The sequence below is a fragment of the Leptodactylus fuscus genome, chromosome 11, assembly GCF_031893055.1.
Source record: "Leptodactylus fuscus isolate aLepFus1 chromosome 11, aLepFus1.hap2, whole genome shotgun sequence".
Lineage (NCBI taxonomy): Eukaryota > Metazoa > Chordata > Amphibia > Anura > Leptodactylidae > Leptodactylus > Leptodactylus fuscus.
This window is the reverse complement of record NC_134275.1, coordinates 34,436,592-34,452,618: the sequence shown is the minus strand read 5'-3', so window position 1 is coordinate 34,452,618 and position 16,027 is coordinate 34,436,592. Positions and strand designations below refer to the sequence as shown.

At 41.2% G+C, this 16,027-nt stretch overlaps 1 protein-coding gene across 3 annotated transcripts in view; it reads left to right on the top strand.

Moving 5' to 3' along the window:
* Positions 1-2,066: 2,066 nt before the first annotated feature.
* Positions 2,067-16,027, top strand: part of FLNA (filamin A) — an 80,988-nt gene continuing 67,027 nt past the window's right edge. For 2 of the 3 annotated variants that reach the window (XM_075260156.1, XM_075260154.1), the window contains exon 1: positions 2,067-2,225. The gene's annotated coding sequence lies outside the window, so the exon portion shown is untranslated. The remainder of the gene's footprint in view (positions 2,226-16,027) is intronic. The other variant, XM_075260153.1, reaches the window with a different exon arrangement.

The window sequence follows — 16,027 nt, the reverse complement described above, 5'->3', positions numbered from 1 at the left end:
CATACCAATATTTCAGAGTGGGAGAACTATTTAGCGTCACCCATTTCGAGTAATGACAGGTCCCTTATCTAGAACAGAGTACCCAAGACTTCTAGATGTGTTACACACAGAGAAGGCAGCTTTATGGCTGAGTTCCCTTCCAACCATGGGTTCTACTATCCTGTACTCAAGAATTATGGATTATTATAATGCTGAGAGTTCTGACGAATATCCATGTACCATGACACAATGGCAAACATGCGTCCATAATACGCTTTTGGCCTGGTTCACACATATGCAGAAATACCAGAATATTCTCCTCCCTTATAGAGGGATTTACCAGGAGGATCTGTACCAGGAGAATGGTTCTCCCACACTATAAAGAGAGATTATGTAATGGATCCGTGAGCAACGTCAGACTTAAAAATCATGAAAATTCACTTTAAGGCCACACAGCGAATTGCAGCTAAAAATGGTGTGGGAAAAAAAATCACAGCTAAAATCCTTGCATTTTTTCTCTTTGTTTCTGCTGTGTTTCTCATTTTTGCCTCTCCATATACATCTATAGGGGACTCTGCAGGGAGGGGATGATATTGGATGTATTCACTTTACTGGGACTGTAAAACATAGTGGGGGGGAATTTATCAAATCCATTACACCAATTTTGTGGTGTAGTGCGGTGTTATTGTAGCACACTTTTGGCGCAAATCTCACTCTTGTGGCAAACTTGCACCACATCCCCTATTCTGTGAATGTCTGCAGCCTGGGACAGGGACGCTTTGAACCTTTTGTGGTGCACGGGCGTGCGTCTTATTTATAAAGCTGCCTCCTGCTCCAGTCTAGGACTTTATTACGACTAGTGTATGAGAAGCCAGTCTTAATAACTCTGCTCCAGGGCTTTTTATTACCTCCGCATTGTGTGGCCTCAACCGAAAGTTAGTGCCTGTGGTGTGAATTCTGGCATATGTAGGGCCAGCAACTTTCAACCCTAAGATTCATTTTAATAGAAGTGAATGAGACAAGTGTGAAAATAGGTTCAGGACTGCTTGTTGCGAGGACACTGACCCATCCCAGCTGTGTTTGCCTGTAGATGTGCGCTTATTGTATACCTGTATACTACTATGCTGCAGCTTAGGCTCACATCTCACATCGGTTCACATCTGCGGCCGGTCTCCATTCGGGGATTCCACTTTTCTCTCTGCATTTTTTGCTCTTTTCGGGCAAAAACTGAACTGAAACCATGCGGAACCCATTATAATTTATGGGGGTCCGCGGATTTCCTAAGGTATCCACTCTTTTATGTGGATTAGGTTTGCGATCCGGGAGGGGGGGGGGGGGTCCCCAAGAGGATTTCCCCCCCCCCCATGGAAACCCATGTGCAGATGTGAACCAAGGCTAAGGCTGTGTTCCCATCTGCTTCATTTAATCGGTTCTGGTCCGTCGCGGGATAAAAGACAGTCCGTCTAATGATGGACAGCAGCGAATCCTGAGAGGCCCCGTTGACTTTACTAGGGTCTGTTGGGTATCTGTTATTTTCTCACTGACATCGCTTGATGAAAACGCTGGCAAGAATGCGATTTCAGACAGATTCTGCCTTAGACACACATGTGAACATAGCCTTATAAAGTAGAGTTTGCTGTGCATATATTATACAGCCTGTATCTTCCAGAATGGATGGAAGTCTGGAGACGGATACATTGTGACTAACATGTCATATATTATTATCATAGATAGAAATGATGGGAATTATCATACAGGTATGACATAAGCCCAGCATTGTTCCCATACAAACATGCTTGATGACTGAGCCCCAGGTAAGCAGCACATGTAGGCACTGGTGTCTCCTGCACATGCCTAGGGGATCTGCCTATCTGGGCACACATCATGCAGCTACTATATGCCCGCTGCTCCTGAAGGGGTTAAATTCCTTGGGAGCAGGCATCCCATTTTTTGCCTTGAGGCTGTGCAGAAATTCAGGCTTCTGAGAAAATGAAGGCTGACCTCATCCCAAAGCTCGGGGAGGCGGGGTTCTGTACGAGACTGCAGGCTGCCATAAACTCCCCCCTCTTCTTCACTTTGCTATTTTACCAATTAAGGCTTTCTCAATCTCGGAGGGAGAGAGAGAGAGGAGACATCAAGGGGGTGTAAGTCAATTGACAGGGTAACTGGGAGGCAGTATCCCCTGTACTGAGAGGAGCGCACAGGGAAGCCACAGACCAGCAGCTCCAACCTCTAGCGAAGGAAAGGTAAGACTGGTGCCAGCTGGGCATCCCTAGCAGGGTCCGTGCCTGTCACCTCCAGTACCCTAACCAGGTATACAGCACTGCTTGGGAACATGAGCTGTCACACTGAGGACTGCTCACTGACAGTGGGGATGCCTTTCTGCTAGTCACTGACAGCTAATGCTGGATCATTGTAGAAAAGTAGCTTGTAAAAGAATATTCACACCATGCTACTAATACGAAGCAGTTTTATGACAATGGTATAACCTAAAACGAAACCTTTTAGGGATAATCATTGTGTGCAATTAGATAAAATGATTGTTTCCAGAAAGATATGGTGGATGTATGTGACCTGTGCAAAAGATCTGTAGTGTGACCTGTGCTTACGATCTGTAGTGATCCCAACATTTGTGGAGACCCCATACTGAGTGGTACATTGCTGTGCTAATGTACTAATGATGTATTTGTCAGATTGTGGAGAGCATTGTCCTTTAGAAGACCAGTTTACAGTGGATACATACCAGCGGGTATCCTAACACACCTATAACACCCATAATAGGAAATCCGTGGAGACCTGTACATTGCACCACTGGGATGGCTATCTAAACCTAACTAAACATTGTGTGATGTCAGTAGATCCAGTATATCCTACCAAGACTAACCGTGCACTTCTGAAAGTTTAGTTCACTTGGGTCCCCAAAGTGTAACAAGTATACCCCCAGTCCTGGAGAATGGAAGAAGGACTAGCATACATATATAGATCATAACAGACCAGCTTCATCTGGCTCCTCCCTTAACCCATAAAATGCTGGAGATGACAATGCTACAAGCCTAATCCTTGAAGGGCTACCTGTGGGTTTTAAAGATATCTGGAACTGTAAGTACTAGAGCCAGTGGCTAAAAATGCTGTGTCCTTCCTTATACCTGTTGTGTCATGCAGGGACTTGTAGTTCCCCACTGGGCATAGACATGGTGTTGTAGGGTGTAGAGTTACATGTTTGATCATAGCGTTTCTGATGTTTTTTGCTATCTTTGTCATGTTGATGGTTTTATTAACATTGTATAAAGTGTCTTCCATGGTGATTTTAGGGGTAGATATTGTCTTTTCTGATTTTAGACTTAATGCACCTTTTTACTTGATATTAAGATTCCTATCCCTTACCCTAAATTGTTCCTGTGAGTAGATATGATGGGGAGTGGTCACACATGCACACATATAAAGTAATCTCTAAACATATGTATTTACACATAATACAATCATTTCTAAGCATATCTACACATATTAATATATGTTAAAACCATTTCTAAACTTATTTATTTCCCTTGATTTATATAGCACCAACATACTCTGGAGCTCTGCACACACTCAAGGGACAGTGTCCTAAAAAAACAGACTTTAGGGAATCTGTGATGATGCAGTCCTGTGTGCAGGCAGCATGTTGTACAGCACGGAGAACAGATTGATACATATATTCAGTAGAACTTGTGAGTGAATTTCTGACCATTTTAGGCTAAGGAGTCCAGTGGGCGGAGTAACTGACATCTTAAACTGCATACAGAAATAGCTGCTGTCACTCACTGAGTAGGACCGCCCACTGGACTCCTAAGCCTGGAATGTGCAGAGATATGTATGTTTAACATACGAATTATATATAGTTTTGTGGGAAAATCTTCAGTATATCAATGTGCTAACATGCTGCCTGCAGATCAGACACCATATTAAATGTGACAGGTAACCTTTAACCCATCACTGTGTTTTTTGTAATGTAGACAAACCTAGACAAACACAGGGAGAGAATACAAACTACATACAGATGTTACACTGACTGATACAAACTCCGGACCCATCACTGCAACGCTCAATACGTTTACTTCTCTATATATATATATATATATATATATATATATATATATATATATATATGTGTGTATATATATATATATATATATATATATATATATATATATATATAGTACATTACAGAATCGGAAGGCGTTGATGATGACAGCCATACGTTTCTGCTAACATTCCAATGCCATCATCATGAAGTGAATCCATATGAGAGACGACTGTATGTTACAGTAAATGGAGCAGATGAAGAGATATAAAGTAAACCTACTAATCCTTACTTGTCTCCATTGACCTTTAACTCAACCACTTTAAAAGCTCCTCTCCAATATGTACAGCATGAATACCCTCACATCCGACTCTTCCTAAATGTCTCATTAGAAAGTTAGATTTTTGGAGTAAAAGTAAACCCTTACAAAGCACTTAACCCGTTCAGTGCCAGGCCATCTGCTACATGCTGAGGAACTCTTACATTGCACATCCAGCTAATGTTGAAGGGTATTGTTGCAGAGAAAAGGAAAAAAGCTGAATGCTGATTCACTTATCTTACAGGAAGAGCATGTAAAAGGGAATGTTTATTTAATGGGCAATTGTGTAACCCAAGTATTAAGGATGACATCATGGGGCTAGGACTCGCAAGCGGCAGGGATAGCCGCTGGATGGATCTTCTTTAACATCAGATTTAAGTCTAGGTTTTCTTAGTTCTCGTTACACATAATGGACCAGACTTGTAATAATTTATGTAAACTTAGACATACGGTGACTGATGTCTTGGGTATCTTTACATAGTCTAGATTATGTTCATACCAACTTTTATTTGGCTTATTTTGAGCCAGACTTTTGCAACACAATTTTGGTTCATTTTTGGCACATGTAAGCCACACCTCCTTTTTCTGAGAATCCACACCCACATGCCTGGCAAGTCCAGAAATTTTTTCACAAACACAATGCAAGTTGTGGTTACGACCAAACACTGGCATAAATATTGCATAATGGTAAATCTGGGACAATAACCAATGTGTTCCATGCAATAATGTGTTAAGGACTGTATATTCATAGTCTATCCTTAGGACTTGAATGGAAGCTGAGCTGCAGTAGCATAGCCTTGCCACAACGCAGTGTATAGAGCCATATACTTCGGTTTCTATACAGTGCTTTGGCGTCTCAGTGCTGGACCCATATTGATATGATATTGATGACCTATCTTAAGGATCGACCATCAGTATCCAGGTGTAGAGAATGTTGTGTATTTTTTTTTAATCTTCATATTTGGTGAGAGGGCAGGCTTTTCCTGCTGCAATATAAGAACTATGTTATGTGTGATCCAGTCATGAGACATCCCAGGATAGCTTACACCCGCACTATCTGATGCTGTTTGACTAAGGACCCCCCTCCACCTTCTATTTATTGCTTTACACTAGATGGATTTTCTGGTGACTGAGGAGGTTTCTTTACTGTATATGTACTTGATATATAGTATATCAGTCCTTTCATATGGGCAAATGCAAATGGTTCTCCACCACTTGCTTACAGTATATAGCGAAGAAATTGCATTACTTTATAGCATAGCTAACATTTCTCTTGTTTTCATCCTATAGAGGTTGAATAACATGTTTAAGTCACAAAGGCCATCAGTTATGCCTGTCCTTTGTATAATACAAAAAATGGTATTAAAGGGGTTTTCAAGACATCCTTAGGATAAATCATCAATTAAAGATTGAAAGTGCGACACCCCGAACCTCAGCCAATCGACTTTCCCTCCCTGGAACCCCCCCCCCCCCCCCCCCAGGTCCTTGGTTTATGGCCTATCCTAAGCATAGATCAACAGTTGATAAACCCTTTAATGTTGGCGTGCTTTATGTATGTATATATCCACATGCTTAACTCATCACATACCCAGCAAAGCATGTAAATATAATTGTGTTATTTTCTTTTGCTCTCACACAGCTTGACCTGAAAGTCAATATCTTGGTTTTGGGTGGAGATACCACCTCGGTGTAAGTGTTGTATCCAGTAATAGTCTTCCTGTAGATTGATCTTGAACATTAGTGATAATAAGGTGAAGTTTTACTTGGAATAGGTTGTTTAGCCCTCCTGGGTTCTAAAACAGTTATGTCACCCACAAAAAAAAAAAAACCATGACAATCTACATATTCCACACAGTTGTTACCCCTGGTCAGGTCCCCATTGTTGCTAACCATTGAGCCAGCATGTGGCCCACCAGTAACACACCCCGTATTTAAAAAGCATTTGCTTCCAAGCTTTAAATAACCGGATCTGTGGCCGCGATGAGAACATTTCAGCAGTCTTGTTCCCTTTTGAGTTTCCTCCCCCGAATTCCATGTTCTTGCTGCACCCTGCCCTGACCTCTTCTGGGTTCTGTCAGCGTGATGAGGTCAGCATTTTCCTGAAGGAAATGTTGTGGTGCTCTAATAATATTCGGCAATTAAGTCGAGGTCTGTGTATCATGCTCGCCACATGAGGCTGAGTATTACTAGGCTTTCGTGTCTTGCTTTTTAGAAGAATATGTTTTATTAGGGTGCGTAAAATATAAGTCTCAACCTAAGTTAAAGTGTTTATCAGTATAGAATCCTCTGAACTCACACATAGAAGTCTATGGAGAAAGAGGCTGCTTCCAATTTAAATGCTTTATTGCCTCATTCCGCATAATGATAGAGTCTTCTCTTGAAGATATAGTAATGTCTAAAGAGCCCACTCACAAACAATGCAGCAGGGTTTAGCAGCAGCATTTATTTGTGTCTTTTTCAGTAATCTCCTTTCTTTCTCCATAATCTTCTATGTAAAAAAAATTAAAAAAAAGCCTAATAAGTGGGGAAATAAACTTATTTCTTTCATAAGATATATTCCAAATTTTCTTATATTTACAAGAACTATTTCTTTATGAAAAACTGGTGGTACACTTTGAGTCCAGTGGGCGGTGCTTGCAGTGATTGACAGCTATTTCTGTGTGTACAGTTCAGTTCCTCCACCCAGTGGACTAGGTTACTTAGGAGGATTCTAAGGCATATTCGCATGTGAGAATTATTGTTACCATTCAAGTCATTGTATCACTAATAATCGAATGTCAATGCAGAAAATGATCAATGATAGATATTGGTTATCATTAATGAAAATTGGTATCCTGTACAAAGAAATGTAACCTGCAATCCTCTAACTTCTCTAGCATATACCATTTCTAGGATGGGCAACTTGGAATTCAGTTTGGTCCGAGTACATACAGTACTTGCAGACATGTACAACCATCATAGAACCAGATGCCCCATTACAATTTGGTTCTCTGAGATCTTACACAGAATACTATGATGTCACGGCTTGTCTTTCTGCATATTTTTATTGACTGACACGTGAAAAATTTAAAATGGGTTTCCAAAGTGCACATTGCAGAGCTAACAGAAGGCTCCATTGCCATCAATCACAATGAAGAGGAGAAACTAGGTTTGGCCAGGAACATGGACTGAGGTCACCAGCCTGGCCACTGTTGCTAGATAGCAGAGATGGTCTGTAACCTAGACAACGAGCTGTGAAACTTAAACAGAAGTAACTGGCAAATCTATTGGTTAAAACACTTCAGTTCGCTCCATGATCCTGGAGATGGGAATAGTCTTTATAATATTTCACACTACTCCGATCATCTGGATTGCACTGGCTGTGTGGAGTATTGTAGCCATAACCCATCCAAGTGAGCGCCCTAAGCACTGACCGGAAGGAGTGCCAAGAATTAGACCCCTAACAATCTGATATTGATGGCCTATCCTAAGGCTAACCAGCAAAATTGTGGAACCAGAGAAACACTTTAGTCCATGGCCTCATGTTGTGGAAACACAGCAGGTTTTTTTTTTGTTGCAGATTTTGCTGCTTTTTTTTTTTTTTTGAGCTAGTCAGGAGTGGATATAACAGGGAAAGTGAAACATTTAAGTACTTCCTATATCCCCCATTCCTTTTCAAGCCACTCCCAGTTTGGCTGAAAAAAAATTTTGCAACAACAAAACTCTGCGTATCCGCAATATGGAGATGTAGCCTTAATATTGAGTGTTGTTCACAAGGTAAAAAAAATGTTGGGAACCTGCCATAGTTACAAGAGGTTGTGTGAATTCAGACTGGCCCACTTCAGAGACTGTGGTGATTATATTATATACCGTAGTATTACATTACATGGCAGCTGACCATATTCTACCATATCTCTATTCTGGTTAGTAGATGGGGAGGCGTCTTTTAGAGAAACCATCTCAATGACTTCCACATGCCCTTATAGGGCATATACATAAGGACGGTCTTTGTAAGACAACCCCTTTAACCCTCATCAGGTCGGCACATTGATATCACTTTTCTAGTAACTGCTAGACATTCTGCTTAGAAAAATGTCCAGTTTTCGTACAAATGTTATTATTATTCATATTAACTATGGTACTATATATATATATATATATATATATATATATATATATCCAATTAGTTATAGTACACTAACATATGCTACAGCGCTCTTCAAAGGAAATCTCCGCTGACATTAGCCCCTGTCATCAGTATGACTAAGAGGCCAATTTTTCATATCTTCTGCACACACACCAGAACTAGTTTCAAAGGAAGCCACTTTTTTTTTATTTTTTTTATCCCATCAGTATATGGGAGGAAACCAGTATACCCGGCGGAAACCAGAACAAGCAGAAGATACTGTTACTTTCATGTCTAATAGGGGTTCTCCATGGTTTCCATTGTGGTGCTTCTGTTTGTTCCCACCGACTACAGACTAATGTTTATTGACTTCCTATAAATGACAGATGTGACTGCATTCTCATACAAGTGTAATATACCGGTACACTAGTAGGTAACGTTGGCACTTGGCAATACAGTTCACATCTGGACTAGGGGACTCCGTTGCAGATCCCGTCATGTTAGATGGAAATAATATTTTCTAGTAAAATACATGGAACCGAGATAGAACCCTTAGGGACTAATGGGGTCCATCGGGTGGCGCTGGTGTCCATCATGTGACACGTTATACTTTTCTGCTTCTATTATGGAACAAAAAAAAAAAAAAAAGGCAAATGTGTTCATTCCATCAGTAGTTGGCCTCTAGAGGGCACTGTTTCTGTATTTCCCACAGACATGATTCAAAGTGAAATTTATTATTACTATTTTTTTTTTTTTAATCAAAAGTTTAAAATCTCCCAGTTTCTTGTCAGCTCCTCAATTGTCATTCTTCTATTATAGTCCTATATTATTATAATTCAATAATGTATAGAGTCAGAATATAAAACGAGGGCTTACCAGTAGTATCAGTCCACTCCTGATACTAATAAAACCTGTTAGGTTACCAATTGTTTAGTAAGGATAAGGACACACTATTATTAGAGAAAGACTTTAGATCATATGTAACCATTGGGTAGTTTGGTACCACTATAGTACTAATGAAGGGGTATAGATACGAAACTTCAAGGCTTCCTGCCTTCACCTGTGTATGCTCTAGGACGCTAAATAGAAAGTATTTGTGAAGTAGGAGAATTCTGAGCACTGAATGGAGGAAGGACATTGGTGTGTCTCCTTTATTGTTCCACCATACACATTTTCATTCTTTCCTGTTGCCCGTCATGACTACCGCCAATGTTACAGGGGCTTTTCCAGCGGCAGAGAAATCAACATTCACCTCGGACAAGCAGAATTTTACACAAAAACAAGTACTGTGGTTTTCCAGATTTTACAGTTGACTCACATTGCCAATAAATAAATGGTCTGTTTGTGATTCCAGTTCTGCTTTGGGAACTCACATATGATAGTAGTTACCAAATGTTACAGGGGGTTTTGTGAAACATGGCTGATTTCTTCCAGATCTAGTGCCACCTTTTTCATGGACAGTGTGTAGACACAGCTCATGGACCATCCAGCTCTTTCTTTTTATGATCTAGATACATCAAGGCTCTGATCTGCAATGTGCAGCTAGGAAGTATCTCTTTAGCTAAATGCAATTTTGGTAATTCACTATCTGGATCATGAAGTGAAAGAAATGACTTTAAGGTTGAGGCCCCACATTGCGGAAACTCAAATGTTTTTAATGCAAATTTTGCTGCAATTTTTTTTGAGCCAAAGTCAGGAGTGGATTGAAAAGGAAAAGGAAATATATCGGAAGTTCTTATACTTCTTCCTCCTGCTTAATCCACTTCTGACTTTGGATCAAAAAACCGCAACAAAATCTGCAACAAAAAAAGCTGCATTTCCACAACGCGTGCCCCTGGCCTTACACCATTTCCTTAAAACCCTTTGAGGCTAAGGCCCCTTGTTGTGGAAATGTAGTGGGGTTTTTTGTTGCAGATTTTGCTGCAGTTTTTTTGAGCCAAAGTCAGGAGTGGATTGAAAAGGAATGGAAAATATAGGAAGCTCTTAGACGTTTCCCTTCACCGCTTTTTGGCTGCGGTTCATTACGTGAGGCCTTAGCTTCAGCTCATTATATCACAGTTACGTACCAAAATCAAACTCCGATCTTAGTGAACCATATCAAAGGAGTAAGATTGCTTTGATTCTTCGTCTACTTTCCTCTGCTGAATGCACCCAAACTGTCTCTGACAGGCCTGCATTGTGCTAGGATCTCATGTGACATATCTTTGTCTCATCACAAGACTTCTATACACCTAAACCCTTTGTATTATGACACTGTAAGAAAACCCAAAGACACTTGGCAGTTACTTGGTAAACATCACAATATAGGCACATTGTATAAGGCCCATTTATAAGACATCAATAGCCCTCATTTCAGGTCTGCATTCCTGAGCCTCCCGGCTTTGGTTTTCAGATCATGACTGAAGTTTAGAATTTTTGATGTATGATGTCATTTAGTTACAGTATCTGCATGCCACAGCTAATCCTTTACTGTCTTCATACATCACACATGTTATTACAATGCCTCAGGTGCTGCAGCTCTGCTAGAAAATAACACTCAGTATAGCGTCCATTTCTCAATATAATCTTAGTCTCTAATCTTATAGAGTTATCTGGACTCTCTGCGTCATGTGGCAAATATTTAAAGGGAGTTTACCAACAGCGAAATCTCTTCTAAAGCACTTATATAATGTCAGGGCTCTTATGGTGAACATATAGTACTGCGCAAAAGTTTTAGGTAGGTGTGGGGGAACAAAATGCTACAAAGAAAAAATGCTTTCAGAAATTTAAGTGTTAATAGTTTTATTTGTGTTAACTAATGGAACACAAAGTGAATGGAATATAAATCCCATCAATATTCGGTGTGACCTTTGCCCTTTGCCTTCCATGATTTCTCCTCCGTACTTGCAGACACTTCTTTTTTACGCAACTCAGCAGGGAGGTTGTCCCTCCATCTAGGAGAACTAAGCCCAGATCTTCTGTAGATGTAGGCTTGCTCCAATCCTTCTGTCTCTCTATGTCATCCCAGACAGACTGGATAATGATATCAGGATAATGATATCATCACTTCAAGGACTCCTCCTCCTAAGGGAAAAGGTCACTCCAAATATTGATGGGATTTACATTTCTCTTTTCTTCATTCCCTTTACATTTTATGAATTGCCCAAAATAAACGATCAACATTTCTATTTCTTAAAGGATTATTCTTTGTAACATTGTTCCAAACCTGCCTAAAACATTTGCCCAGTATTTGCTGCCAAGAATATCAACTTTAAATCCACATGACAATACATTGTTTGGTGGAACAGGGCCGTGGCCAAATCTGGTGAATCGCCTGTTTTTTTCCGCCTGTGTTTCAACTAAAATTGAGTGTGGTTTAGAAGGCGGGGGTGGGGTTTGGCAGGATCCATGGACCTTCCTATAGACCTGTGATAGGGAAACTTCGGCTCTCCAGATGCTGTGAAACTACAACTCCCAACATGTTCCATTCCCTTCCATGGGAGTTCCAAGAACAGCAGAGCAAGTATGCATGCTGGGAGTTGTAGTTTTGCAACAGCTGGAGAGCCGTACGTTCCCTACCCCAGCGATAGACTAACAAATTTACTCTATTATATTTCAGAATTGCAAATAATAACACAAATGTTTGGCTGCGCATAAGAGTCTTAACAAAGATGGAAAAGATGGTGACATTTCTTATGTACTATGAAGGGGATAATAGATAAAGTTGCCCATAGCAAGTGATCCGCCTCCATCTTTGATTTTCTGCAGTCTGTTTGGCTCTTATGAACATCTGTTCCTTGGCAGCGGTTTTGATAAATCTCCACCTGTAACGTTACGATGAATGTGACGCAGGTCCCGTAGGTATATTTGTGGAGTGGTTGCGGACCATTAGCTGTGAGAATAATCCGTCATGCTAAAGAGAGTCCATGCAGAGATTTCTGGCAATACTTTGCCGTTCGTATAGTCTTAATAGCTTTCACCATGAAGTCATTCTTTTTGTGGGTTCTGGTTTCTGCATCTTCATCAAGTTATCTCACACACGGCATTCTCTTCACGTTTGCAGTGTGACTGTGCACAGTTTCCTGCGGTGATACATGTCATCCCCGCCTGTTCTCTATTAGCCAACTCCCATGTGAATTGAAATAAATGTCTTCCATCTCTACCTAAGCCATAATAGATAACAGCCGCTTTTCATTCCAAGCTCCTAAGAAAAGTCTGGAGAGCACAAATGAATATCATTGTCTCTTGTACAATGATGAGTTTCACTATTTTGTCACTGTGCCCAGTGTCTTGCTTGCAGAGAGAAGAACAAGCAGACGCTCGCTAAACAATCCTCTGACTCATATTATTTCCTTGTTCGGGACATAACTGCGCTGAGCTGTGCTCTGCAGCCAAGTATAACACTAAGCAAGGGATCCATGCACAAAAGAGTAAGGAAGTCTACTGGGCTAGCACCCGGGCACACCGCCCTTATGAGCCAAATATTTCATTGTAGGCCTACATCCTACAAGGGGTCTCTTTCCTTGATATAATACTAAGGGCATGTTCACACATGGTGTATGAGCCACAGATTTCCCACCATGGCATTGCAGGCTGAAATCCTGCTTTGCATTACAGTAGCAAAGTAGTGGAGATTCATTCTGAGGAAAAAATCTGCAGTAGATATTACCTTAGCGCAGATTTTCACTCCACAGAATATCAATTTATTTTGCATTGTAACAAATTTTTACCTAGGGAATGCTCAGCAAAATCCTGTGCAAATTCTCTGCAGAATGTGCAAGTAATTCATGCAATTTTTTTCATGGTGTGAATACATGGCAAAATTGTGTTTGTTTTTTTTTGTTTTTTTTCAAGCTAAAACAGCTGACCTGTGCGGAAGTTGGACCCTGACTGATCACATACTGGTGAAGTATGCTATAGAATAGGTCATTAGTGTGAAAATTCAATTTTGGGCTGGAACATCCCTTTAGGCCGGGGCCCCATGGGTCGTAAACGCCGCGATTTGCCTGCAGCGGAAATGCCACAGGAAAAATCGCGGCGTTATACAGTAATTGCAAAGTGGATGGGATTCATGCGAATCCCATGCGCACTTTGCGGTGAACACTGCAGCGCGGACACGCTGCGATTTCCAAATCCGGCGCAGTTTTGGAAATCGCAGCATGACTATTATATCTATGTAAACGCCGGAGGCTTCCCCATAGATGTAATGGTAACAGAAATCCGCAGAGGAAAACTTTGTGAACTTTCTGTTTAAAGCGCTGCAGGAAGAACCGCGATCCTTGGCGCTGTGCAGATATGCAATGAAGAGGCTGCAGAACTGAATGCTGCGGTGTCTTCAAACAGCTGATCTGTGGGGGTTCTGCATCTCACCCACCAGTCAGATATTGATGTCCTGGGATAGATCATCAATATTTAAAGGGATTTTCAAAGCAAATGTTATTGGTTGCCCAATTGTGCTTATTAATATAAGAGGTCTTTTCTGAGCAAGACTTCCACTATTCGGTGACTATGTAGGATCGTGCATCAGACTTGGCTTTACAGTGAAAATCTGACTCTATTCATTGTTATTTATCCCCAAATTCAATAGCTGTCTTTTCCAGATTGCCCTCTGATTCTAACATTGAACATACAGTCTCCTCTTACTGACATATAGTGTACACAACAAACAGAATAGTCCTGAGACTCAGCTGAGAACCTATGTGGAGGGAAGCAAGCCACACTGGATTAATGGTTCTTGTGCAGTCCTATTGTCTTCTTGGGAGATAAGCGGCTCCAAATATGTCTGTCTGCCACTCATGTCCACGGAGTATGCGCACATAGCTGAGCCAAATATGCAGACTTAGGGCATACAGAGACTAGATGTTGGAGAATCCATGCCACAGTCATTTAAAGGGGTTGTCCAAGACTGGATATTGATAGTTTGTCCTGAATGCATCATCTGGAGATTTGTGAGGACTCAACACCCAGAATTCCACTGATCAGTTGATATCTGCACAGTATGGAAGCAAATGGCTGCATATACTGTATAGTGGTCAATATTAGGGCACAGCCACTACACAGTGTATTGAACCATCTGCTTCTGGCTTCATACAATGGGAGGGAATAATTTAAGACTAGCGTTTCCTATGCTACTCTTAATAAAGTCCTGACTGTCATAAGGCATGCCTGAATTTTGTAGAGGATCCAGCCTCTTAATAAATCAGATGCGCAAGTCAGGAACTGGCTTTCATGGCCCATTCCATTTTGCCCCCTTTGCAAAAGTGCAGAGTGAGGGTTGTGGTGCATCTTTGGTGCAAGAAAGGTCCATGCACTAAAGATACACCACAATTGCACTCCTCTATCATGGAATACTGGGGTACCTGGGTTAAGCTCCCCCAACTGTGTTGCAAACAACTGATTGATTGATGATTAGGGTGCAGGCGCTGGATCCCCACCAATCTGATTCTAACAATAGGCCAGCACATTGACACTTTGGACAACCCTATAAAGAAGGCTGTCTGTCCCCAGAGCCCAGCATATCAGCCAAGCCGTGCAGATAGATAGGTTAGGGTCACCTCAAGCACATGCTGTTTTCTTTTGCCTCCCTTGCTGTTCTTGTCAAAATCAGTCCTAGAGCAATCACTTGTGCAGTCACCAAGGGCATAGCCATTGTTTTGGATGTAAGCACAGAGTTTTGTCTTTGTACAGTTTTGTAGATGATATTATCTATTCATTGTCTGGACCATTAAAACCTCAGATGTCTAAATCATTTCCTAGACGTTTGTCCACTCTGAATGCCCCATTACCACTGTAGCATTGTCAGGTCTGTTCGCGCAGAGTGATATTTTCCTGTAAGAAACCAAACCGTATAACTCTCTTAGGCATTTATTACAACAAAGAGCAGTATGTGATCATTAGTAGCCATGTACACAATCTATTAGCCTAGATACCTGGCTGGTAAGAAATTCTGGAGTGTATGTTGGCAGTTAAGGGTAGCAAGGGAAGGACGACCGCATGCAGTGAGATGTCTGACCTTCTTTGTATCTATTGAGCTGCCTGACTTGCATTTGGGAAGCACTGAGACCTGAACAACAAGCCTGTGATCTGTCCAAAGCATCTTGGACTTGGGAACTGCGTGAGGCCTAAATTTGGTTGGAGTCAAAGTGCTGCACATGTAGGACGTTCTCTAAGTGGTGGAAGAAGGTCCTCAAAATGTGGCTAGGACTGTAATTGGTAAACCATATTATTATTGACTAAACATATTCATATGATATATGAAAATATTATTGATATATTATGAAATACAGTATAAAATATTATTTCTCTGATAGAGTAGTTGAAGCTTAGGCCTGGTTCACATCTGCGTTTGGTATTCTGTTTGGGAAGTCTGCTTGGGAACCCCCCCCCCGAACGGAATACCAAACACATTAAAAAGCGGTGAGCAGTGAAAGCACATGGACCTCATAGACTATAGTGGGGTCCGTGTGTTTTCCACGTGATGTCCGCATCAGTCATGCGGAGAGAAATGTGCTGTAAGAAGTACCTTTCTCTCCACATGACTTGGGCAGACACCACGTGGAAAACACACGGACCTCATCATAGTCTA